The following is a 27,763-nucleotide window of genomic DNA, read 5'->3' on the forward strand; positions in this document are numbered from 1 at the left end:
AATGAAATAAATGAGCAAACTACCAAATTATACCTGCCAGGAGTATAAAAACATTCACCATCGGGAGGCACTATAATCCAATTTAATAGGAAAATACTGCTTTCACAATGCAACATAAGTTATCCAACACGTGGGCCCGATAGCTCCGCCCCTTCCACTATGAGTTGAATAAGTGCATCATCCGGGTAGTTAAAGTGCACTTATTATTTTTAGAGCTTTTAGTGTGAATGCACTATGTACATTATTTATACAAAATGGCGCAGAATAGTGTATAAGTATACGATTTGGGATGCACCTAATATTCGGTGAAGTTATGCATGCACTATTATATAATCATATTTTATAAAGTAACTTCAACTTATAATTTCAAGGCAAAATGTTTTGAGAGTCTGTGATTATTGAATCGCACCCTGGGTGAACTGGACTAACCTGGATTGGTGCTAATAGTAATTAGAAACTATTTTATTCACAAGGTGTTCCAGTGTGATCCCGGTACACCAACTCATTTAAATCTTTATTATCATTTCTCATGATTAACTTTCTCCCAAGGCAGCCTTATCGCAGATGAGTGTGAATCCAGAGTCTCTCATCTGAGCCGTTTTGAAGCGAATGAGTGTTAGTGCTGAAGGGAGAGGCTGCTCATCATCTCCGGCAGAAACAGGTCAGCTCCTGAAGAATACAACAGGGGGACGTTCCCTCGCTATGCATGTCTGCACAATTATAGTATTCGTGTAATTGCTGTTTGTTTCCTGCTGCCACACAAGATGTCACAGCAGGGTTACTTTTGCTCTCTGCAGTATCCCAAAACTGTTTATTAAGAATCTTGAAAGCTAAGAAATTTGGCTGTCGGTATATGCAAAAACTTGGGGAAACAAATTCTTATCAAGTACATCCTTCTTTAAAAAAAAATAAATAAATAAATAAATAAAAACACTAGTACAATTGTTAAATGTAACTGTTGGCAAATCTTAGAGTAGTTATAAATTTTACTAACAGAAACCGTTGCTAACTCACCAACGTCACTTTAGAGCTGGTATTTGAATGATTCTCTAGCGTAATGTCTAAAGGGGTGCCAAAAACAGGTGATTTTGCTGACATTTAAAGATTATAAGGCTAAACCGTATGAAATGCCACTAGTCTACAGATATCTCATTACAGTCTATTACAGTCTACAGCATTTCTGTGTTGCAATCGGGATATCCCAATAATTGACCATGAAAAGAAGCAGCGCAAACACTACCAGATTGCTTCTGTTTTTGTGATGAGGAAAACGCTAAACACATGCGGGCATTTCTTTTTTCTTTCTGCTAACACAACACACATTCCCGATATGTGAGTCCCATCTTACACTCAATACACTACAATTATATGGTATAAATCGGTATAAATACAGCACTAAAACATTCAAAAGAGAGAGATTGACTTAGCATATCACTAACCTGTTTAAATTATGCTTTTTTTTCTTCTGAGGGCTTATTATCTTAAGGGTCTCTGTCGCCATTTTGTGGTTGGACTAAGTCTTTGGTCTGTTCAATGACAGGCTAATGGCCGCCAATGTGCTGTCTCTCAGAATTTATGAATATTTAAAATAGGCACTATCCTATTTATACAAATGAGCTGCATAGTTGCAATCTAAACAACTACATTCAGAAAAAAGCCTCAAAAGTACAGATGTCCAACAGCAGCAATTTTTGTCAAACTGTAGAGTGTCCTCAGCTTGTTGCAGTATGTGGGCGTAGTTATACACATAGGTAAAGGGTGAAGGTTGGTCAAGTGCTGTTACTGGCAGAATATCGCACAGTTATAAGCCAATCAGATTCGAGAACCAGACCAAACTGTTGTATAAAATATAATATAATATAATATAATGTAATATAATATAATATAATATAATATAATATAATATAATATAATTTAATATAATATAATATAATATAATATAATATAATATAATATAATATAATATAATATAATATAATATAATATAAATATTACGCAATGTGCAGGTTTTTAAGTTTGTCATTTTATTTTGTCATTGGTATAACAAGTCTAGCTTTCCTATGGGATATTAAATGTAGACAGATGTGACAAATATAATTAAAAATAAATAATTTAATTAGAAAGTAATCATATGATACACTGTAAAATTCAAAACATTACTTGGTTTCAACATTAAAAATCTAAAATATAAATATAATACTACCTGGATTTGTGTTTATTCATAACTTGACATTACATTGCCTTATCAAGGGAGAATATTGCTCCAACTAAATTGTTTTTGCTGTTCCAAGATTTTTGTCATGATCACCAGTGATCTAGCTTGTGCAGATCACTGGAGAACAACACATCTGCCACTATAAGACACACAACTTCCAGAGGTCTTTGCACTCACACACCAGTTCCTGATCTCCCCTGATTACACATACACACTTGAAGCTCATGATGGACTTTTTACTAGGACTATAAAGACACCTCTTTCACACGCGCTTTACAAAGTCTTGTAAACTGTAAGTTAACATAACAAAGCATTTTCCTTGTTTTGTCTTACTGTGTATTTACCTTTGCTTTGTTTTGTTGTTTTGCCGACTGTCACAACCATTTGCCTATACTCTGACTACACTTTTGGATTATCTGCATGCCCCGGCCCTTGTTTTGACCTTTTGCTAGTGGTGGGCAAAGCGAAGCTTCACACAAACAATCCACTAGGCATCTTGACATTTTTTTTTACAATCCTGTCAATCAAACGCAGATTCACCAGCTCTCGAAATGCTGCTGAAATAACTGATGCTTTAGATTAACTTTAGTCACATGACTTGGTGTTTCGAAACACTTCAGTCATGTGACCTGGGTGTTTGTAATCACCTTAATCAAGTGACCTGAATGTTTCAGATCATGCTTTGGTGCAGTGTTACGAAACACTTGTACTTCGGGAACTCAACAATGTGTTGGAATGTCAGTTTTATGTCAGCCATCCCTACCTTTTGTCTGTCAGACAATTCTCTTAATAAACTGCTCCTGAATTCTCATGTCTGTTGTACCCAGACATTTTTAATAATTACCTTTGATTGACTGATTACATATTTGCATTTAAGTGAGTTTTAAATCTCAATAATATTTATCTCTATAAATATCACTTTTATTATATTTTTACAATGTAGCACTTTAAAATCAGGTTAAACAGCACTGTACAATCAAAGGAAGAGCTTCTCCATCTATTTGTCCATGTGTAATTGAGTGCAATGATGTCATCACTTCAGTGAAGTATATAATAAATGACTCTTTCTGCCATTACAATAAGAGCCGGCATAGTCATGGGTGTGATGAAGAATCTTGAGAGCCGGAAAGAGCAAATGCATTTATGGAAGGTACCAGAACTAAGAGTACTAAGAATGTCAGATAGTGAGGGATTGCTCTTGTGCTGGTGGTTTGGAGTGAGTGTTAAATCTTAAGCCAGGGTGGTTGCCCATTGAAAAGAAAAACAGGAAATTTATTCCATTTCTTGTCCAGTTCATCCTTTTTCCCCTCGGTACCCTCCAGGACCCTGGCTTGTGGTACCAGGCCCAGGAAACATAACAAAAGGGGCTCTGTTGCATCCCTGCCCTGCAGCCCAGATCTCCCCTGAGGTCTGCCTGACCATCGATCGCAAGCTACATGACAAACAAGTAGAATGAGCTGCCCGGCAAGCAGGACCACTTCAAACAGGAGTCATTCTGTGCCTGTCAATTACCCACACTTACTATGTCGAAGTCGTTTGCTTTCAAGGTCCACACCAGCTGTGCATGTGCAATGTTCAATAATGCTTTTGTAACTGTTTACACATTTTTTTCATTTTTTTTATTTACTTATACTTCTCACATATTTTATCAACAAATGATGAAACTCAGCAAAAAATACTGAGATGTGAAAGTATATTTAAAGAGACTTTTTGCATGGAATTTAAATGATGCCATCCTGTAAATATCCATTATATTATTAATGCTTATATGTCTATATTGCGTATGTTATTATATTATTAACGCCATGAATGCTTTTTAAAACTATATTTACACTAAATTAGATAATAGGTATGGAAACTTTTAGTGCCATTGTTAGATATTATCTTGAAACAGGTCTAAATATAATGAAAGTACATTGTTCCTTACACAAAGCTATCCTGTGGCATAAAAACCTAATATTGCATTGTGTGATACATTCGTCAGAATGTCATGTGTTTAATCTACAGAAGCAATAAATAAATAAATAAATAAGCACTGATTCAAAACAATCAACAAATGTATTATAAAGAAAACATGATTATAAGTGTAACAACAAATGTAATAGGGCCATTATGCATTTAGTAAAGTAAAGTAAAGTAAAGTAAAGTAAAGAAAAAGTAAAGTAAAGAAGACACCTACAGTATGACACTTTGACATGCTACATATCATTAGGGCTAAGAAAAAAAACACTGTTGAAGACAAGGGTAACATTTAAATGCCACTGATATTAACTTTCAGTATGTGTATGTCTTCTAAGTCACAAAAATGGTGTTTTTTGCAAAATCAAAGTACATGTCACTGTTAGTTTCTATTGTGCAGAGTTAGTTCCTATTCTGAAGAGGAGCTAACATAATTCAGCCAAAAGGTGTTTCTATTGCTAAAGTAACTCACAGTCTCTGGGGTGCCAAAAATTTTGCATTTCCACCAATAGTTATAAGAACTATTAAAATATTATTTTACCCAGAAAATCCCTTTAAATATTTCCTCTAGACAGTAGACAACAGTATCTATGAAGTGAATCAAAATAAGTGTAACCAAAACTTCATATAGATATGTAATGCCATAAAATTGGGTTTTTCGTTTTTGGGGAACTATTTAACACTACACTACTGTCATGAACACCAACATATTTAAAATCCCCGAACATTGCAATTCAAGGCTAATTCTGCCTACATAAATCCACTCACCTGCATTCCCCAATCTGCCCCCGCTCCTCTTTTCCCCATTGCCACTGAGTGGCAGCCTAGAGGACAAATCTCATGCTTGCAAATGGGCTCCTCACTGGGAGTGTTCAGTCAAGGGCTCCCTCGTGAATCAACCAATTAGCCTAGGCTTTCAGAGCTGAAGCAGTCTAGGAGGAGCTTTTTGCACCTGAAAACCTTTAGATAGTGTCTGAATGAGGAAGCAGATGCCTGAAAGGGCATATACAGTAGCTGCCTCTATAATTACAAATACACACTTGTGGGAAACAAAGATTCAAAATTCCACCCTTCTTACAATTGTCACGACAGGAATTTGCAGTTAAGTAGCTATACAATCATATTTCATAATAGTATTTAATCGTATCTCTTCTCTCTCTCTCTCTTTTTTTTTTTTTTTTTTGCAAAATTGTGCAGAATTGAGCTATTATTGAACTATAACTTTCATTTAATTCACATCCCACATAAAGCTTCTTAAAGTGTGTTTTCACCAATATCACCACAAGTGGACAGCATTGAGATACACTCACCGGCCACTTTATTAGTTAGCCCTTACTAGTACAGGGTAAACTCCCCTTTGCCTTCAGAACTGCTTTAATCCTTTGTGACAAATTCAACAAGGTACTGGAAATATTCCTCAGAGATTTGGTCCATATCGCAGCATCACGCAGTTGCAGCAGATTTGCTGGCTGCACATCCATGATGTTAATCTCCCATTCCAACACACCCCAAAGGTGCTCTAATGGATTGAGCTATGGTGACTGTGGAGGCCATTTGAGTAGTGTGAACTCAATGCCACGTTCGAGAAACCAATGTGAGATGATTTGCGCTTTATGACATAGAGCATTATATTGCTGGAAGTAGTCATCAGAAGATGGGTACAGTGGGGTCATAAAAGGATGGGCATAATCAGCAACAATACTCAGGTAGGCTGTGATGTTGACATGATGCTTAATTGATAATAATGGGCCCAAAGTGTGCCAAGAAAATATCCCCCACACCAATTACACTACCACCAGCAGCCTGAATCGTTGATACAAGACAGTATTGATCCATGCTTTCATGTTGTTGATGCCACATTTTGTTGAGCTGAATTGTAACCTCAGTTTCCTTTACTTAGCTGAGGCACCCGGTGTGGTCTTCTGCTGCTATAGTCCATCCCCCTCAAGATTCAACGTGTTGTGCGTTCAGTAAATGTGGGGGATAATTTCTTGGCACACTTTGGGCTAATTAGTGTCAATTGAGCATTGTGTCATCGCCATAGCCTACCTGAGTATTGTTGCTGACCATGTCCATCCCTTTATGACAGTGTACCCATCTTCTGATGGCTACTGCCAGCAGGATAATGAATCATGTCATAAAGCGTGAATCATCTGAGACTGGTTTCTTAAACAGGACATTGAGATTACTGTACTCATGTGGCATTGTTTTTGGTGCCAGACAGGCTGGTCTGGTATTTTAGAAACATCCAATCTACTGGAAATTTTACAAGCAACTATTTCTATAGGGTTTACAGAGAATGGTCAGAAAAAGAGGAAATACCCAGTGAGCGGCAGTTCTGTGGGCGCAAATGCCTTGTTGATGCCAGAGGATGGAGTAGAATGGCCAGACTGGTTTGAGCTGTACATTTAAAGTCACTTACTTCACCTTCCTTCCCCATTCTGATTGTCAGTTTGAACTACAGCTGATCATCTAGACCATGTGTACATGCCTATTTGCATTGAGATGCTGCCATGTGATTGGCTGATTGGAAATTTGTGTTAACAAGCAGTTGGAGTAGTGTACCTTGTAAAGAGGTTGATGAGTGTAGGTGTAATAGGCATCTAATTTATTCATTTTTTTTTTTTTTTTTACAATTGTTTACTGAAGATCTCTTTGACAAGATAAGTCCTTGATACAGATCCCTATACAGACAGCTTGAACATGTCTAGAAAGGAATGACTAGGATGACACTTGAGTAAAAACACATTAATGCTAGATAAAAACAGCCATTGAGTTGAAATGGCAGGAAGAATAAATTACAAAATAACAATAACAACACTATATTTTAAACTAGCTTTTTAATGTTGTTTTGTTTGAGTGTGCATGCATGTGTATATATGTGTGTGTGTGTGTGTGTGTGTGTGTGTTGTCTTGTGCTCACCAAGACTGCATTTATTTAAATAAAATAACAATAAAACAGTATTTTCTATAATGTTTAAGTAGTTTACCAGGTTTATCAGGTTATGATATTGACCTTGACGACTGCAGAATACTCAAACTGTGCTTCTTAATTTTTGTATTATCACACGGTTAGAAAAAATAATTCATACAATGCTATTTATTTTACCAGAACAGTTTACATGGTGGGAAGCATGGTGGCGCAGCGAGTAGCACAATTGCCTCACAGAAAGAAGATCGCTGGTTTGAGCCTCGGCTGGGTCAGTTGGCATTTCTGTGTTGAGTTTGCATGTACTATCCGTGTTCGCATGGGTTTCCCTCAGGAAGTTCGGGTGCTCCGGTTTCCCCCACAGTCCATAGACATGCACTATAGGTGAACTGAATAAGCTAAATTGGCCATTGTATATGTGTGTGAATATGGGTGTTTCCCTGTGTTGGGTTGCTGCTGGAAAGGCATCTGCTGCGTAAAACATATGCTGGATAAGTTGGCGGTTCATGCCGATGTGGCGACCCTGAATTAATAAAAGGATTAAGCCAAAAAAAAAAAAATAATAATTAATGAGTTCATATGGTTGAATAGTGTACATGTTTATTGGAAATAGTATTTTGTACTATTTTTAGTTCTCAATTTTTTTTTATTTTCAATTGCAGTCTTAAAGCACACAACTTTATTTCCCAGATGCCAAGAAAATCTGTTCTTGTGAAAGTTTGAACCAATCGTCTTTTTGTTCCAAAGTTTTTCCGAAGCAACATTCTGGTACTTAACTTCACCCACACGTAACTTGTTAGCAACTTTACAGCACAGCGAATGTCTGGCTTACACTATCTTCAAATAGTGAGCAGCGTTGAGGACGAGGGTGAGGGAAGCCACCTAAAAGTAGGAGTGACACTGTGGGGGTGAAGTTTGGCAAAACTCGGAAAGAGACAATGGCTGAGAGAGGTTTGAATGCTGTGATTAGCGGCAGGAGCGGAACAAGGGAAACAGCTGGACGGTGCAGATACTGTTTCTGCAAGCCTCAACCCATCTCTAAAGGGTAAACACAACGTGAGCCTGTTTGATTTATGGTGCACGTCACACACTGAGTGCCCATTATTCCTCGTGAAAGGCCTGAGCATCATGGGAGGAAATGTGTCCATAATGTAGCTTTTCACAGGTAAACTGGAGAAAGTAGAGAATGTGATTTTTTTAAATACATTTCCTGCCCGTGAACACAGTTTGATGAACTGTCCCTTTCTGCCTCTTCAGTGTTATGTATTTAGGTAATGTGTTTGTTCAGAAGTGCCGTAAATTATGGGAGACATGAATAGAAGCCCATCTTTTTTCTCTTTTCACTGCATACAATTTAGAGAGTGATTAATTTGCAGATATCTCTCCCCCTTTTTTTGCTCATATTCCCGTGCATGGTCCCTACAATGCTTGTTTTCCTATTTATGTGTCAAGCACGCAATTCACAACAAGGAGGTGTCAGGAGTAATTAATAGGACCTATTCAGACTTGCCCTAATGGAGAAAGGGGGAGAGTCTGAGCTTCAACAGCCATTTAAAGGAAATTCAGCGACAAGCACTTCATTGTTGTTTTGCCTTTTACTCCTACTTCTGTATAGTCTCTCTTTAGGAAGTTTTAAAACGGGAAGAAACAACCTAGGTTTAATGAAAAAAAAAAAAAAATCTTTCTACAATTTGGCGCATCTTTCAGAGGCAGTAAAATGTCAAAAACTTGCATTAAGTTGCAGATAAATGATCTTTTATTGATTCAGTCTTCTATTGTCTAAAATTCCATTCAAATTAAACAATTTGTACAATTGGTTATATGATTTTTTTTCTGGATAAAATCTTAACCTAGTGTGGGTACCAAATATGCTAGACTACACACTGCGATCAATCATCTCATGATGTCAACAATATGCAGTCTGTCAAGAAGGTGCATACATTATAAATGTCTCTGTAAGTTTTTTTTTTTTTTTTTTTTTTTACATCTACACCAATAATCCAATTTTAAAATGATTAAGACAATACTCTGAATAAGAGTCTATTATGTACTAATGTACTAATATATATATTACAAGCTGCTTTGCGATCAATCAATAAACAGGGGGGCTAATAATTCTGACTACAACTGTATATATATATATATATATATATATATATATATATATATATATATATATATATATATATATCCATACCAAATATCCGATAGCCAGAAAGTGATTTATTTTTTTTTTAATTGGACGTTGGTGTCTGTGATGCACCATGTCCAATCTTAGTTGCCTTAACAATATTAGATTAGATTAGATTTTAGATTAGGTTCAACTTTATTGTCATTACACATGTACAAGAACAAGGCAACAAAATGCAGTATTATAACATTATTATAAACAATATTAGTAACAGTAAGTCCTAAATATAAGAGTTAATGTGTTGTACATCAAAATAAACAGCAAAATCGGTTGATATTACATAAAATTTTTATTCAGTTACAATCAACATTGTGGTATTTTGGAGTAAAGAGCTGTAGGAACTAAATATTAATAAGAGATACAGGTGTGATGCCCAAAATGTAAACAGTAAAATAAACTTTTTTAAGAAAATGGATTTGTTTATCTAAATGTTTTGAAGCAATGGTTTTCCCACAATTGTTCTTCAGTAAACCCACAATTGTTCAGATTTTACAGTAAAGTAAATTAGCAGACTCTGAGATACTCCAGAAATACTGAAATACCAGCCTATCTGGCACTAACAACAATGCCACATTCAAGGCCACTTAAATCATCTTTTTCCCCAGCACATTCTGGTGTTCAGTTTGAAGTTCAGCAAATCTTAACACAACAGAATGTTGATGTCATATAGATACCGTTTACTGTACATGTTCAACTTATAGGTATGCGCGAGTACTTAACAACCAAAACAGCACTTCTGGATTACAGAAATATAAGTGTACAGGGAAATAGTGTTTCTTTAAAAATAAAATCACCAACTAGTGGCTTGGCTTGGAAAATTGTGTTTTTAGTCAATTTTACTGTTTGAATGATAATCATTTTGAAATGTTACACAAATAATATCAAAAATGTAGAGAGGAAATCGTATCCATTTTTAATACAGAATATCTTTTCATACTCTTAGTCCCACCCACAGAAAAGAAAAAAAAAAACTTTTAAAGTATTCCAATGCCTACAAGTAACACAACATTTATAACATTATAACATTTATTTGAAAAATCACTTTAAAAAGTATCACATTATCTACAAGAAGAAACACAGTATCATTTGAATACAACAACATGTTAGGTTCAAAACATTTGCTCTTATTTGACTTGGACTGCATTTTATTAAAATAATGAAAAATAATGAATAATGACATAATGTGGCATTTCCAGACCTACAAAATGAGTCGGCTTCACTTTCACCCCCATAAAGCATTTACTGAAACATATAGTTGCCTCTTTGAGAGATTTAAAAGGTGCTGATAACATTCAATGGACACAGTTTGGCCCTCATAATACAGCCGAAGACCTAGTTGGCATCCATTACCTCAGTGTGCTAATGGAAGCACGAAGTGACATGTGTGACTCATAATGTTTTTAACTAAAAGCAAAATGAAAATCTAATCAAATGACAGTGCTTACTCAATAGCCTTAAAAATCAAAAACTCATTACTCATATTTATATGAAAAGATATAAAAAGCAGAAGTTAGAGTAAAAATGCCATCTGACCGCATGAAATGTAAATCATTCTGGGGCCGCCCATCCACTGGCCATTACTGGAATTGCTGTGGTCTTTGCTTTTGCGAGCTGTTGACCAGGAATAAGAGCTAATTGACTCAGTGCAGGGGAGGTATGGGGATATACATAAACATGTCAACCTTAAGTACCTTTATAATTTACCAGACCTTGGGTGGGATTGGACATTAGGATTTTTATAGGTTCCACAATGGAGACAAAATTGTTCTTTAATATAACCGAGAATTTATGGCCTTCCTCTCCTGCAGTAATCAATTCTGGATTTAGGCCCCTGCTTTAAGTATCACTCCATTGTTCCAAGTGTAGTTTGCATAAAATGAATATTCAAAAAACTGTTCGTGCAAAAATAGGCAGAACAGATTTCAGATGAATAATATGGTAGCATTAACACCAAGGTCATAATTAAAGTAGCAGAAAACTGCAAACTATTATACTTTGACCTGAGACAATAAAAATGACCAAACGGTGCAGCTGGGTTTCATCATAAAGCACAGAAGTAGCATGCTTTAACACATCATTCTTTAATGTTAGAGACATGCTTTGCCTTCTCTTAAAATGGTAAAGTAATTCTGGACATATGCTGTCTCATTAGAATGATATCTGTAGGATAATGTGACACTGAAGACTGGAGCAGTGGCAGCTGAAAATTCAGCTTTACCATTTAAAGAATTAATTATATTAAATTATTAAATGTATTAAATTATAATATTGTTAAATATACACTAAAAGAAGGTGAAGCAATGGTGCAGTAGGTAGTGCTGCCGCCTCAAAGCAAGAAGGTCGCTGGTTCGAGCCTCGGCTGGGTCAGTTTGCGTTTCTATGTGACGTTTGCATGTTTTCCCTGTGTTTGCGTGGGTTTCCTCCGAGTGCTCCAGTTCAAAGACATGCAGTACAGGTGAATTGGGTAGGCTAAATTGTCCGTAGTGTATGAGTGTGAATGAGTGTGTATGGATGTTTCCCAGAGATGGGTTGCAGCTGGAAGGGCATTCGCTACGAAAAACATTTGCTGGATAAGTTGGCGGTGGTGACCCCAGATTAATAAAGGGACTAAGCCAAAAAAATTTATGAATGAATACTCTAAAAGAAAACAGATATTTAAGATTAATTAGATATATAATTATGTAGTTTTAAGGAAAGTTACTTTTAAAAGTAATGCATTACAATATACTCAAAAATGTAACTAGTTGTGTCACTTATTTACTTTTTATGATAAGCAATGCGTTACTTTTGAGTTACATCTGCTTTTTGAGTTACATTTTCTGTTTAACGGAGAGAAGTTTTATCAACATTTTTCTTAACATAATAGTTTTAATAAATCATTTATAATAACTGATTTATTTTATCGTATTTATTTTATCTTTTAACTAGGTTAATTAGGTTAATCAGGCAGATTAGCGTAATTAGGCAAGGTATTGTATAACGATGGTTTGTTCTGTAGACTATTGGAAAAAAAACTAATAATAATTTTGTCCTTAAAATGGTGTTTAAACAATTTAAAACTGCTTTTATTCTAGTCAAAATAAAACAAATAAGTCTATTTCTAGATGAAAAAAATATTATCAGACATACTGTGAAAATGTCCTTTCTCTGTTAAACATAATTTGAAAAAAATATTTAAAAAAGAAAAAGAAAAATCAAAGGGGGCTAATAATTCTGACTTCAAGTATATATATATATATATATATATATATATATATATATATATATATATATATATATATATATATATATATATATATATATATATATTAGAATAATTTTATCTGACCGCAGACCTATCCATGCCATATATACAGATTATAGTAACTTGTGTTTGTTACTTTTGTACAATTTGCCTTACGTAAAATCACTGTTCATTGAGACAATCCCCTTTTCCTTTTATTCAATGCGTTCCAAACAATGAACATAATCTTTCATTGACTGCATGACTCATTAGTAATTAAACTCAAAAGTAACTTGGTTACATTTTCAAAAAAAAAAAGAAAATTCAAATATTATTTATACTATAATATACTTTACTCGTTACTCCAAACTTACATTGTTCCTTATTTAATGTCTACATATCAGAGAAAAAAAAATGATGTATCAGTTATTATGTTTATTATTTCATTTTTAATACAATTTGACAACATTATTTATAAGATAATCTTAAAGAAGTTGTTCAGTGCAAATAATTTTCACATTTAAATGATATCAAGTCATCTTTTCAAAAAATAAATAAATAAAATAATAATATTAATAATAATAACAATACATTTAAAAATAAAAATACATATTTTGATACCATGTAAATCATTAAAAAATCTACATATAATTTTCATGTGTATCATTTCTCTTTTCTGTTAAACAATAAATAGCATTTTGATTAGAATGTTTGTAAACTCTAAGTAGAGAAAATATACTACAAAATGTCAACCGATTACCAACTTTTTTAAAAAATATTAAGCCTTCTAACAAATAAAGGGGTGACTAAAACAGATTTACCATGGTTTAAGTGAAGTTTTATAAACCAAAATGAAGAGGAGCATGTGATATGATTGGTTGTGGCTGGTCTCTCACCAGAATCCCCCTTTCCCTTTTTCCTCCTTTACCAGGGGGAGCTCTCAAGAACTACCTGATCTCAGACCCTCCTTACATGCTAATTGACCAGGCGGGAGCCCTGGGCTAATTTATCTCTGAGCTCAGGGTTCTCTCCTGGGACAGCATGCCAAACCTGCGATTAGTATCAAGTAATATCTAAGTGTGTACACTTGAAATGACAGAAGTACAACACAGTTTAAATTTTGTTAGAGACAGTAGAAACAAGCTACGTAGATTTTCTAACAATGCATTGTACTATGGAATTTAGGCAAAAAGTTACATCATTGTTAAGGAATGATATTTAAATCAGCCTTACTGGCATGAGAGCATGTGAGCATTCTTCCAAAAACTCTGAAGACTGCAGTAAGTTGCTATTGCACTTCTTGAGGCCAGAGTAAAGTTTACTCACACATCTCTTACTAGCCGTCCTCCATTAAACTCACCCTGGTGAACTTAACTCACACTGGGCCACAGTACCAATGTAACCCTTCCAGTGCTGCTCCCCCCTTCCAAGCAAGATTGAACTGGTGTCATCTCAAACAAAGACACTAAAAACTGCAGCCAATGATAAGTACAATTCTTGAAGCCAAGGGAGTTACAAGTTACTTGCAGAGTTCTTACCATCAAGCCTCCATAACACTCACCTCACTGAACTTCATTCCTGTACAGGCCATGGCACCAATGTTAACATTTTACTTCCTTGTTCAGAGTGAAATTCAACACAATGTCTCTGCAGACATGAGCACAAAGGGCTGCAGTGCCTAGTGCAACTTCTCACACGAGGGGAGTGAGGGGATACCTGTACAGCTCTTACTATAGTAGCTGACCTACATTACCGTCACTTCATTGAACTTCACTCTTGTTGGGGCTATGACATCAACATAACCCAATGTAATCTGCCCTGCTTTAAGAAGGATTCCAACCAAAGTCTTAACATGGGGGCCTATAGTCTCCTATGTCTATCACTAATGAACCATTTTACATCAGGGAAGTAATGTTGAGCTGTTACTAGCTGGCCTCAGATATACTCATCCCATGAAAGTTACTCCTACGTGGGTAACAGCCCTAATGTAACCATGCTAATTTTTCTTACCTCAATGTAAGCAGCATCTGAACGGACATTTTGGATGGTTGGTGTGTGAACAAGGGTGCTGAAGACCACAAGTTCTAGCATCAGTTACTAGTGTACCTTGTGAGGCCAGGGGAGTAAAGCCTGGTTTATACTCAGCGTGTTCGTTAGTTTGCTTGAGTGCGAGCTGTGAATGTGACACCATCGTGGTGGAGCGCTTGCTTTTTTTTGAGACTCAAGCAAAAGTTTGCGCGCCGTTGTGTTTGATTTGAGTTGAGTATAAATCACTTTGAAGTGATTTTGTCTGAAACAGTACGACGGTACAGACATCTTCATGATCCGTGATCATAGGGATAACTAGATGACCAATAACTCTTGGCTAGAAACTGCAACAGCTGTGGGAGAGGAGGAACGTTTTTATCAAAATGTTTGGAAAAACCTGAAGGATAAGTTTGTTAAAGCCAAAAGAGGCCATGGCAAAAGTGGAGACCCAGGTAAAAAAATACGGAAATGTGTTTTCCACCATTCATAGGTTTTACAATGATGTATTTATTGCAATTTTGAATTTAAAACAATTTAATAGTTACAAAACTATAATTAAGGAACAAATAATTTCTTTGATAACTGCAAATGAATATTTAAACCTATCGGTATACAACATATACCTGTTTTTCTAGGCTTTATTGGTGACAATGGTGAGGAATATTGGACGATTATTGCCTTTTTTACCATAAGTAGAGGAAAGAAACTAGCCAGACAATAATTTGTGAATTGTGGAGTAGGCTAAATCTAAAAAAAAATCAGTATTGTTTTGTTTATTCTTGCCATAATAAAATATATATATATATATATATATATATATATATATATATATATATATATATATATATATATATATATATATTTGTAGAGCAGCCCATGTTCTCTTGTTATTAATTCTTTAATAAAATTTAATAAGTAAAATGGTCAGAGAATTGAACAAAAGCTAGTGATGCATCAGGTTTGATTAAAAAACTCTTGAACGGTTATAAAAATCCTTAGAATCATTAAAATAATTTATAAAAATAAGTAGTTTCAAAATATTGAATGATATTAATGATATGACATAGTTTTGGAAACGTTCTACTTCTCTGTTCATCTGTCTGACTTTACGGTGGGTTTCTCTTGACCACCCCCTGCCGTTTTCAAGAATATCAAAGTATAAAAGCCTAATCCGTTTCGTGAGTTGCACGCGCAGTCAGCAGAGGTCGGTGATGCGGCACCAGGCAAAAATATAAATCCAGTTTAGTACAGATCTGCATGGAACAAAATTTTTAAGGGGGACCAAAAACCAAAAACCACTCAGCTATACAGAGTCATGACCATTTAGTCAACCACATATCATAGTGCGAGAACAAAAATTAAAGGGACAAAACTCAGCAAACAATACAAGTCAAGAGGGAACACAAAGAAGCCAGCTGTCATTTGTTGCCTTTCCTAAATATATGCAAACAATATGGATTATCAGATAATCAGAAATATTTGCACAAGTGAATCCCTCTGTTGTGGTATATAAATGCTGCTTTGTTTGCAGTTTGTATCTTATGGAAAGATACATCTACTCAGACATGCACAAAACATATGTTCTCATTTCAGGTGGCTGTTGTCCATTTGGTGTGTTCACATACAGCTTTTTGGTCCAAATGAGACCAGACACACCCAATGTGAGGAGACAACACAGTCATTTTTCATTGCGTCAAGTTTTCTGATGTCAGTTTGGTGTGACTTTACTCGCTCTTACTAGCTGTTAGGTTTACTCACTCTTACTAGCTGACCTCAGTTAGATAAGTTATGCAGCGATTATCTGCACAAAGGGTTACATTCAATATATTTCTCATGTATAAGTGCATAGTCTTTTATTCTTGTTCAATCTGACAGGTAAAGTGAGGACACTAAAGCCATGACACTTCTGAAGTGTTTGAGTCCTTTGTTTAGCCTGGTTGTTCACTTCATGTATACAGACACCACACTTTGCTCATGGTTACCATGGCGCTCAGACAGTGCTGATGGCTTGTATTCAGTTCCAAGTATGTCTCTGTCTCACTCTCTCTCTCTCTTTGCCTCTCTGTCTGTGTCTTCAGTTGCTTCCATAAATGGTAGAACACTTAATAAATATGTCTAGCCAATTTACAACTTTTAAACTACAGTCAGAGCTGATCTGTGTGAGATTTTTTCTAAATTAATTAATTTATCAGGGCCACTCAGTTGAAATGTCATACATTAGCAAAAAAATAAATACATATACATATATATTTTTAATTCAATGTCTCTAAACAGATGCAAGACTCAAGAACAAAGGTGTCCAAACTAGGGTCTGCAGGCCAAAGTTGGCCCATAACGTTTGATTTAGCCCACCATCCCACTTGTCAAGAATGATAGGAAGGTAGTTAGGAAAAATTTCTTTGATAATTTAAGCAATGTTTTGTAGTTATTTTGAAATATTAGGGTATGGCTCATGGAAACATTGATGTTATACAATTTGGTATATTTTTACCTTTGTGTCACAGCTCTCAATCAAGTTTGGTTTTGGCCCTTCATAAGAAAAATGGGTCGAAGGTAAACATAGTTGTCAAGGGCAATTTTGCAATTCCATTCAGTCATTTATTTTCTTTTCAGCTTAGTCCCTTTATTAATCTGGGGTCGCCACAGCGGAATGAACCACCAACTCATCCAGCACATGTTTTACGCAGCGGATGCCCTTCCAGCTGCAACCCATCACTGGGAAACTCATACACACTCATTCACACAAATACACTACAGACAATTTAGCCTCCCCAATTCACCTGTACCTCATGTCTTTGGACTGTGGGGGAAACCGGAGCTCCCGAAGGAAACCCATGCGAGCATGGGGAGAACAAGCAAACTCCACACAGAAATGCCAACTGACCCAGCCGAGGCTTGAACCAGCAACCTTTTTGCTTTGAGGCGACAGCACTACCTACAGCCACAGCGGAATGAACCGCCAACTTATACAGCATGTTTTACACAGCGGATGCACTTCCAGCTGCAACTCATCACTGGGAAACTCATACACTCTCATTCACACACATGCACTATGGACAATTTAGCTTGCCCAATTCACCTGTAACACGTCTTTCGACTGTGGGGGAAACTGGAGTGAACGTGAACGCAGGGAGAACATGTAAACATGCAAACTCTACACAGAAATGCCAAAAGACCCAGCCGAGGCTCGAACCAGCAGCCCAGCAACTACATTTTATAATGAACTTATACCATTAAAAACAAAACAATCTAATTTATAACAGAATTAATCTAGTTTTTTTCATTAAAAAAAAAAAATAAAATAAAATAATTATTTTATTGGGTAAACATTGGGAGCAAAGAGAGGAAGGATCGCCATAGGGCCCCAAGCTGGGAATCAAACTCGGGTTGCCGTGAGCACTGTGGTGCCAAATGTCGACGCACTTAACCCCTAAGCTTTTGGCGCCAACAACTTACACAAGTTTTTGCCTCGATTTGCTCACTGATGTCTTCTGCATAGTTCTCCATTGTCGAATGACAGTATTTACATCTAAAAAAATCTGATTTTAACATTTGATTGAAACATTTAATTTCAGTTTTCCCTAAATAAAATAAATAAAAAGCAATAAAACAAACAAAAAAGGTTAAGTCAGATTGGAAATGACAATCTCCGTGATAAAGGCTTTTGCCCCAACCCTCTCCATCACTCTCACTCTCCTCACAGATGGGATGGTGGGTCAAATCAAAGTTCACAATGGGCCTTCTTTGGGCATCTCTGCTCTAGATATTGAAGATTGTTTCTTATTTTACTGCTAAATCTTTGTCCTTGCAAATGTAAATGTTACTACAGTGCCTTCTGATGTTCAATCCACTATATGGAACACTGAATTTCATAGCTAAAATACATAAATGGAGAGTTAATATGTTGTTTTCTAAATGAATGAGCTTTATCTTGCTTTCTAATTCAATTCTCACGTGCTTGTTGGAAACCAGCAAGCATTTCTTTTAGGTTCAGATGATTAATGAAATTATATTACAGTAGCACATTGAGTGCCTCCTGTAATTTTTCATACCATGAACTGTGTTCTGCTAAAGGACTAGCATCTTCCCCTTAGTTTCATAGGAGCATGTCCTTGTGGTTTCCTCCGCAGTCTTTATATCCCCTGTTGTCTTAAACCACACCATTTGTCTAACTGTAATGTGTTTACAAAATGAGCCTTCTGTGACAATTTTGTAGATGAATCATCAGGGTTTGCTATGTGCACTGCTGAGAAATCGAACCGGTTATTGCACAGCATAGTGAGGGCCAAAACACATAACTCTATTCAGTTAGTAACATTTAAACAAGCGTACTGTTTATTTTCACAAAGAATTGTTTAATTGCTTCAAACATGTTAAATGTTGCAACCAATATATCAAATGCAAGTTCCTTTTTTCAATGAATACTCTACTTTACATACAATTATCATTTTTAAAAGGTACCACTCATTTTGCAAAACTATCCTTGTCATAAAAGGTCAAACTAATTAAATTATTAATAGTATGTAAAATAGTAGGGCGAAGCAGTGGCGCAGTAGGTAGTGCTGTTTCCTCACAGCAAGAAGGTTTCTGGTTCGAACCTTGCATGTTCTCCCTGTGTTCAAGTGGGTTTCCTCCGGGTGCTCCGGTTTCCCCCACAGTCCAAAGACATGTGGTACAGGTGAATTGGGGAGGCTAAATTGTCTGTAGTGTATTTGTGTGAATGAGTGTGTATGAGTTTCCCAGTGAATTGTCCGTAGTGTATGAGGGTAAATAAGTGTGTATGGATGTTTCCCATAGATGGGTTGCGGCTGGAAGGGCATCCGCTACGTAAAAACGTTCTGGATAAGTTGACGGTTTATTCCGCTGTGGCGACACTGGATTAATAAAGGGACTAAGCTGACAAGAAAATGAATGAATGAATGTAAAACAGTTACTTCATTATACTAAAATAGCACTGGGTGTTGTTTATTGACAACAGTTCAGCTTTAATCTTAAGAGTACAATGACCTGTTAATTAAAAAAATAAAATAAAAAATATAATACGCAAGGGCATTCAAATAAAGAAAAAATGTCTTACTCCAGCAAAATAATAATAATAATAATAATAATAATAATAATAATAATAATAATAATAATAATACATAATTCACAATGGCAGTAGTTTATATAAATATAAACTTTTTATACCACATAAATATTTAAAAAAATAAAGCATAGCTTCTACACCATGCATTCAAGGAAACATTAATAATTAAAAGGAAAAAAAAACTGGAAGTTGCAACAACAAAGGAATCCACTATAGCTGTTCTTCCCTTACATAATAAACTATTTGAGTTTTAGAGAGGCAGACAACACACGCAATCAACACTGTCATGTTATTGCGTTCAGAGGGAGACACCATATTCAGATGGTGTACAAGGACTGAAGATGAAAATTAGCTTATAAAATTGGCACAATTTACATGTAATTATTTATCTATTTTTGTATTTGTTCCTGAATCAACCAGTAAATATTAATAAAAAAAAAAAAAAAAAAAAAAAAACGTTGCATTAGTAAATGTAACAGTTCACCCAAAAATGTGAATGTTAAAACAGGGTTGGAGCTAAACTGTACAGATCTGCGGCTCTCCTGGACCTGGATTTGACACCTTTGGATCAGAATAAGTGAAGGGTGAGTGAATGATGACATTTTGATCACATTTGATCAATTGATCACATGATGACATTTGATCACATTTTTTGTTTGGTGAATTTTCCTTTTAAGATGATAAGTAGGAAACAGAAAAGACAGCTGTTAGACAATAAATAAAAAAATAAAAAAATAAATAAATAAATAAATAAATAAATAAATAAATAAATAAATAAATAAATAAATAAATAAATAAATAAATAAATAAATAAATAAGTTTTTTTTCAAAAAAGATGGCACATTTTAAATGATGGACATGGTTTTCTATCAACAATCACTCATACACGCGCACGCACGCACGCACGCACTCACTCACGCACTCACGCACACACACACACACACACACACACACACACACACACACACACACACACACACACACACACACACACACACACACACACACACACACACACACACACACACACACACACACACACACACACACACACACACACACACACACACACACACACGCCACAACATATTTCTAGACTAAATGTGGCCAAGAATTTACAAACTACCTACCAAAAACTTGACAAGGTCACATACAGAAAAGATGAAAGAAGAGAGGTAAGACTAAATAAGAATAAAAGAAAAGGCACGGTGGGAGGTTTTTGAATGAGGTCTTGTATGCCTCTGGCGGTGTACTGGACAAGCCCAGTGAAGGCCATAAGTTATCCAACTAAAGGCTAACTGATGTTCTTTCTGCAGGTTGACCCATGGATGTGTTAAAAGCAGACACCAAAAATGCTGTCTTCAGGGAGGAATGAGAGAGGGGGCAGTAATCACAGCTTCTAGCCCAGCTACATTTGCTTTGATAGCTCTCTGGCCATCATAGCAATCGATGCTGTAATGCACAATCAAGTGTAATGTGCATTTGCAGCAATCCCGTTCAATATTGTTCTATCTCAAGCCAAAAGAAGGAGGGACTGTGCCTTTCATTAAAATCAATGGCATTGTCCTTACAAGAATTAGTGCGATTGGGGGAGATTATTGTTATTTTTCTGTCTGAAAGTCTGAAAAGGGAGCAGTGGTGAATGAGTTTACAAGTTCAGTGCTTCATTGCGCAGTACTTCACTCCTGTCCTATTAACTCGGCCACTTTTCGGTTGTGTTCCTGGTTCCTCAACAGCCTGGCCTATTAAAAATGGAAACCCATCATTGTTTCTGTGAACTTAGAGATCTTGAGAAGTGGAAACAAGTGGGACGTGTTCGAAAACAGTGATGTTGTAGAAGTGGCAATGGTATTGTTACAGTGACGTTCATAGTATAAGTGGCTGTGCAACTACATGTAAACTAATTAGCTACTAATATTTAAAAGACTGTATGGTTAGAGTTAGTACACAGTTAACAATTTCCTCTAGAATTTACAGTAACTTACTGTAAAGTTACAGCAAAATAATGTGTTAGCAATATGTGCAGTTACTGTACTAATTACAGTAAATAAACTGTAAAATAGTCTATTACGTAAATATAATAACTATTTAGAGTTTTCAAAAGCAACGGTTGACCCGCCCACCTCCTTCCCAAAACCCACCCAATAGTGCTTTCATAAGCAACGATTGACCCGCCCACCACCTTCCCTAAACCCAACCAAAAGTGTTTTTAAAAGCAGCGATTGACCCGCCCACCCCCTTCCCTAAACTCAACCAATAGTATTTTCAAAAGCAGCGAATAAACTGCCCACCCCCTTCCCTAAATCCAACCAATAGTGTTTTCAAAAGCAGCGATTGACCTGCCTACCCCCTACCCTAAAACCAACCGACAGTTTTCAAAAGCAATCCAGTATAATAAAAGCCCTTGCCTGATTTTTTTAACACATTTTCAGATTTTTACCACATTCTCACCCATTTATTTACTTTATATTATTTACTTTTTACTTTATATTTTGACTTTATTTTATTTTTTTTGGCTTCTGTTTTTAACTTTCCTGCTTTCTGGAACCGTTCTTCACCAGATTCGAACCCTGTCACCTACCTACATGGTGAGCTGGACAAACTGCGGGTAACAGCAGGAAAGCCGTCCATATGGAGGTAAGAGTTCAGCTGGTAAGCACGAAAAAGAACGGCATCATATCACCCCATAGCGTTTATTTAAAAAATGAAATGCAGCCATATGTACTTCTGGCTACATAATTTGCGATTTCCAGATATTTATATAGGGCTATGTTTTCAGAATGAGCCTATGAAACAATTTGATATCAATTGACTACAGTGCATGTACACTACCTTGATATCAAAACAACATCAAATTTACATTGGAGTCATTGGAGTTACAAAACAAATAATTAAATGAAAAAACGATTACAGCACAGTCCTGTAGTTTACATGCATTGCAGAAATACAAATACCAGTGCAAATTGTAATCTTTAATTGAGGCTTTCAGATTAAAAAATCCTTTCTTACAAATAATACTTTTTTTGTTTTTATTTTGGTGGTCAAACTGGAATCACAAACCTATTTGCACTTTTCACGTCATGTTGACATTCATTCATAAATTTTGTTTAAATTTGGCATAGTCCTTTTATTTATCAGGGATCACCACAACGGAATAAACCGCTAATGTATCCAGCATATGTTTTACGCAGCATATGCCCTTCCAGCTGTGATCCATCACTGGGAAACACCCATACACTCTCATTCAAACACATACACTATGAACAATTTAGCTTACCCAGTTCACCCATAGTGCATGTCTTTAGAATTAGGGGGAAAATCTGAGCCATTTTGACATCAAGCTGCCTTTTTTTGAACTATTATTATAAGTCAATTAGTTTTTCACTGACAGGCTAATTGTTGGTGGGATGCTATAAAGCCAAATAAACCATTTTGCTTTTTAAGAACAAATACATTGAAATGTAAACGACTATTACAGTTACTGAATTTTCTGAATAAGTGTGACAATGAAAGTAAAAAAAAAAAACTTCACACTTCAGACATTTTTCTAGCCTTGAACACTATAAAGTCTGTGTAGAGTTGGCTGATCTCTCTTGACCCGTCCTCTCTTTCACACATTCTCCATCCCCACTGGGACAGAACATCACTGTGGCCTCTCAGACCTGAGCTCCTCTGATTGCTGGAAAGCACTGAAGCGGGTCAGTCTAAACACATCACTGGTCAACAGATGCACGATGATCAAAGAAAAAGACCTGAAAGTGTAAAACTGCCAGGATTTACAGGTAAGCTGCTATTTCCAGTTCAGATTCTAAACAGAATCTTCAGACATGTGCATCAAGGTGTTGAACAGTAGATAAAATAGTAAGAAAATCACAGCAATGTTCATGTAATGCAGAGTGAATGTGTAATTTACAAGTATAGATCATGCAATATCTGATTCTAATCATGCATTCATAGCACAATGCCATGGAATTCATTGTCATGCCAGGCACACGTGTGAATTTATTGTTGGTTTACATAGCGCTGAAGTGGTTTTAAGCATTTTCACACACAGCCCAACAGAGGGTAGTATTATCTCAGCATGCAAGCCAGTGCATATAGAGCACTCCATAAGAGCTGAGCTTTTAGTGTCCTCACACACTGTACTCAAACTGTGAAATTTTTATCATGGCACATAATCTAACAGCTTCCTCTAAAAGCTGGCATAAATTTACATAGTCACACTTTTCTAAAATGGATGGTCAAGTAATGGCAGCGGTGTTGGATCAAACTGGTTCAGATTTATTTATAAATATGTATGCTACTTAAATGCAAAGGTGCAAAGTGTTAAAAAAATGAGAGTAAACATTGAAACAAATATTTTTTTAGATTAAAAAAATTGTAATTATATATAAAAATTTATAAAAGTTTATTTTTCATCAAATAATTCTGGGAGCAGGGGTAATGCCTGACGGTTTCCAAACGCACACAAACATGCACAGACACATTCAGTGTGTTGCATTGTTGAGAAAACCCCATTTTAAAACTGTATATTTTTATCAATTTCTCAGTGAATATAGATCATATTTTAGGTGCATTTGAACAAGACAGATTTATTAAACAGATATATTTATTAAAAATATAGTTTATTCACTGAACATAGAGAAATAGAAACATTTAGAAATAGAAAAACAATGTACAAACTGCAAAATTTCAACAAAATCTTTTTTGTTGTTTCTCTCAATGTTTGCTATTTTTTTAAATCGTATTTAATATTTTTCAGTAACATAAATTTGACATACTAATTTTTGAACCATTATTGTAAATTATTTTGTAAGATTAGGTGCAGATTTGGCTTTAATACAGAATAATCGATTGCATTTGCACATAAATATTATTTTAACACATCCATTTAACGGAAGTGGTGTTATTGAGGCCAGTAGGGAGCACTCAACCTGCGGTCTGTGTGTGTCCTAATACCCCAGTACATAGATGGGCAATTTATACTGCTCAGTGAGTGCCATCTTTTAGATGAGACGTTAAACCCAAGTCCCACGGACCTCTGCTGACTGCGCATGCACATCATAAAACGGACGAGGCTTTTATACTTGACGCATTAATCATTGTGTTATTCTTTAAAACGACAGAGGGCGGTCAAAAAAACCTGACCATAAAATTAGACAAATAAACAGAGAAGTAGAAAGTTTATCATCCAATATTTTGAAACTAATTATTTTTATTATTTTTTATAAATTATTTGAATGATTATAAGGATTTTTCCATTTAAGATTTTTTTTAAATCAAACTTTGATGCATCACTTGCTATTTTTATATCTCAAACAGTTTTACCTAATAACGTTTAATACAATAATAATGACAACAGAGAAAAAAAAATTACACTTACTAAAAAATACAGATGTTTTTTTATTTTTTTATTTATTTAGTCCTCTACAAATCACACATTACTGGCTAGTTTCTGTCCTATACTAATGCTAAAAAGGCAATAATGGCCCAACATTCTTGACCACAATCACCAATAACGCATAGAAAAAAATAGGCCATCGGTATATTGTAAACCGATAGGTTTAAATATTTCTTTCCAGTTATCAAAGACATTATTTGTTCTTTAATTATAGTTTTGCAACTAAAAAATTAAATTAAATTCCAAATTGTATTATACTGAATACATCAGTGTAAAACCTATGAAGGGTTTCTCTTAAAAGTGTTTCATGTTAAACTAAAATCAAACAACACACTGTTCGCTTGAGTCTTAAGAAAACCATGCGCTTCACCAGCCGAAATCATGTCGCGAACCACTGCCAACACAGTGATGACTTAACCACTTCCGTATCATAATTGGCTTCATCACTCTGTCTCCTCTCCACCAATCAGCTGGAGTGTGGTGTACAGTCTGGCGCAATATGGCTGCTCTCGTGTTCATCCAAGTGGATGCTGCACACTAATGGTGGATGAGAAGATCCCCAAAAATGTGTTAAGTGCTTTGAGTGTCCAGAATTGTGCTATTTAAATGTGAGGAATTATTACGATAATCCTATTAAAAATATTAATTTAAATGAGAGATTTGTGAGGGGTGTACTTATGTATGCTGAGCACTGTACAGTATATATAAAAAATAAATAAAAGGTGGGGACCTGGTTCTCTATATGGGTTGATTATTGTTTGGAATGTTAGATTTGAATGCTGAACTTAAGAGTCAGATGGAAGTGAGCTTGCATCAGTGAGTTTAATCACACTACCTTATTATAGTCCAGGATATGTCACCAGAGAATAGTCTGCCTTTTTCATCAGAAGGTCCAGGGTGATTTATTATTTAATTGATTTATTTATTTATTTTCCATGTATTGTAAGAAAATAATAAATTTGTTTCTGCTTTTAATAGCGCTCTCAATATTATTTTTTAGTTTTAAAACCAAACCTCAAAAAAGGCTTTTATAACATTTTGCAACAGAATACAGACAGGACATTCTCACTAGTGCTGCACTCTACTTGTGATATGAATACAGTTTTACAAGATAGTTTGAAAAGCTCTATTCAATTGTTTTCTGTTTTCTCTATCAGCATAGAGAAACTGAATAATCACAATGCAAAAATGATTGTGTTACTTTTCTTTGTTTTATTTCTAGTTCAAATCTTTAATTTCTTAGATCAAGTACACATATTGTTTTGTTTTTACATTCAGAAGAAATAAGTTAAAAGAGTTTTTCCAAAAAAAAAAAAAAAAAAACTTGTCAAACTGTAAGTCAGTGAAGTAAGTGGAAAAACCTTGTTTTTGCTTTGAAATGTAGATATTTATACTAAAATCAAGACAAAATTCACAAAAGTCACACTGTAAAACCCAATAAGTTAAGACAACTCAAACTGAAACTGATTGCTACAAACCATTTAAGTTCAAAAACTAATCCTAAGTAAACGAAGCAGTTTGAGCACAGTAAAACCCAATAAATGAAGAGAACTCAAACCAACTGAGTACTATAAAATCCAATAAGTTAAGATAACTCAAACTGTTTGAGGAAACCAATTGCTACAAACCATTAGAGTTAAAAAAAAAACTAAACTATATGAGTACTGTGAATTTACTCCATTTAAGTTAAAGTAATGAGGTATTTAATTAACTTATTACCTTTACTTAATGAACTCATTACTGAGTTCAAAACATTATTCAAATGAGTAGAATTAACTTTCAGCAAATTTTAAGTTAACTACACTCATTTCATTTGATAAAGTTTACAGTTGGGTTTTACAGTGCAGAAAAAACGTTTTGATCACCTGAGACTGAGATTTGCAACTCCAGTAATGAACAGGTTAATGGGTAGAAAGAAAAATCAGGTATGCTTTAGCATTTAGTCCATTATATGGTTATAACTTGTGACTTTATGTCATGTTTTAGGACAATTTAGTTGTCTTTGGTCTGGGTTGCATTTATAGTTTAGTTAAACCTTATAAGAGTTTATTTAAAAGTGAACTTTTTACCAAGCACATTCCACTTATTTTATACGCACCAATGTTCAGACGGCAATGTTCACACGTACCTACAGCAAATAAACCGAACTGACAGAACAGCCACAAACAGCTTGTTTTCATCCAGCCAACCCTGCCAAGTGTGAACACAACTTAAGGAAATTACATAACACTACAGACTAATGTACTGCTATGATGAAATTTCCTGTAATGATTTTGACAAAGCTTACTGGTGTTTTACATATATTTTAAATATTTTGTGAGAAATTTTATTTTGAAAAGTTATTTTCAACCAAGACATTACCCTTTTGTATTCAGTGCATGCATAGTTTAACTGCTCAGATATCCATTTATAAAATAAATAAATTTCCATTGCATGTCAATGTCAAGCAGCACAGCAGTTTTCTATATTAATATTATGTATATAGAAATATTGTTTGAATGCCGTTTATTAGGTGCCATGTTGAAGACTGATAATAATGCTGAAAATGTAGCTGCATCATTTGAGTGAATGATATTTTATGTTAATTATATTTTACATAAAGTATATGTATTATGAAAACAAGCTCCAACAAGCTCATGCTAGTCAGTGAAAAAATGCCAGGATGTAACAAAACAAAACATGCTAACACTGCACTTGAATTGGGGTAGACATTTATGACAACTTTATAATC

General features: G+C 35.2%; 1 long non-coding RNA gene across 3 annotated transcripts in view; it reads right to left on the reverse strand.

The window, feature by feature from the left end:
* The window catches only part of LOC137487534 (uncharacterized), a 318,479-nt gene that overhangs the window by 54,662 nt on the left and 236,054 nt on the right, over positions 1–27,763 (reverse strand). For 2 of the 3 annotated variants that reach the window (XR_012389919.1, XR_012389915.1), the window contains exon 4: positions 27,366–27,763. This exon is cut by the window's right edge and continues 1,178 nt beyond it. The exons of the other annotated variant lie outside the window; for it this stretch is intronic. This is a non-coding gene — a long non-coding RNA (uncharacterized lncRNA). Of the gene's footprint in view, positions 1–27,365 lie in introns of those variants that run through there. 3 annotated transcript variants of the gene reach the window in all.

The sequence above is a fragment of the Danio rerio genome, chromosome 14 (assembly GCF_049306965.1).
Source record: "Danio rerio strain Tuebingen ecotype United States chromosome 14, GRCz12tu, whole genome shotgun sequence".
NCBI classification, from domain to species: Eukaryota; Metazoa; Chordata; class Actinopteri; order Cypriniformes; family Danionidae; genus Danio; species Danio rerio.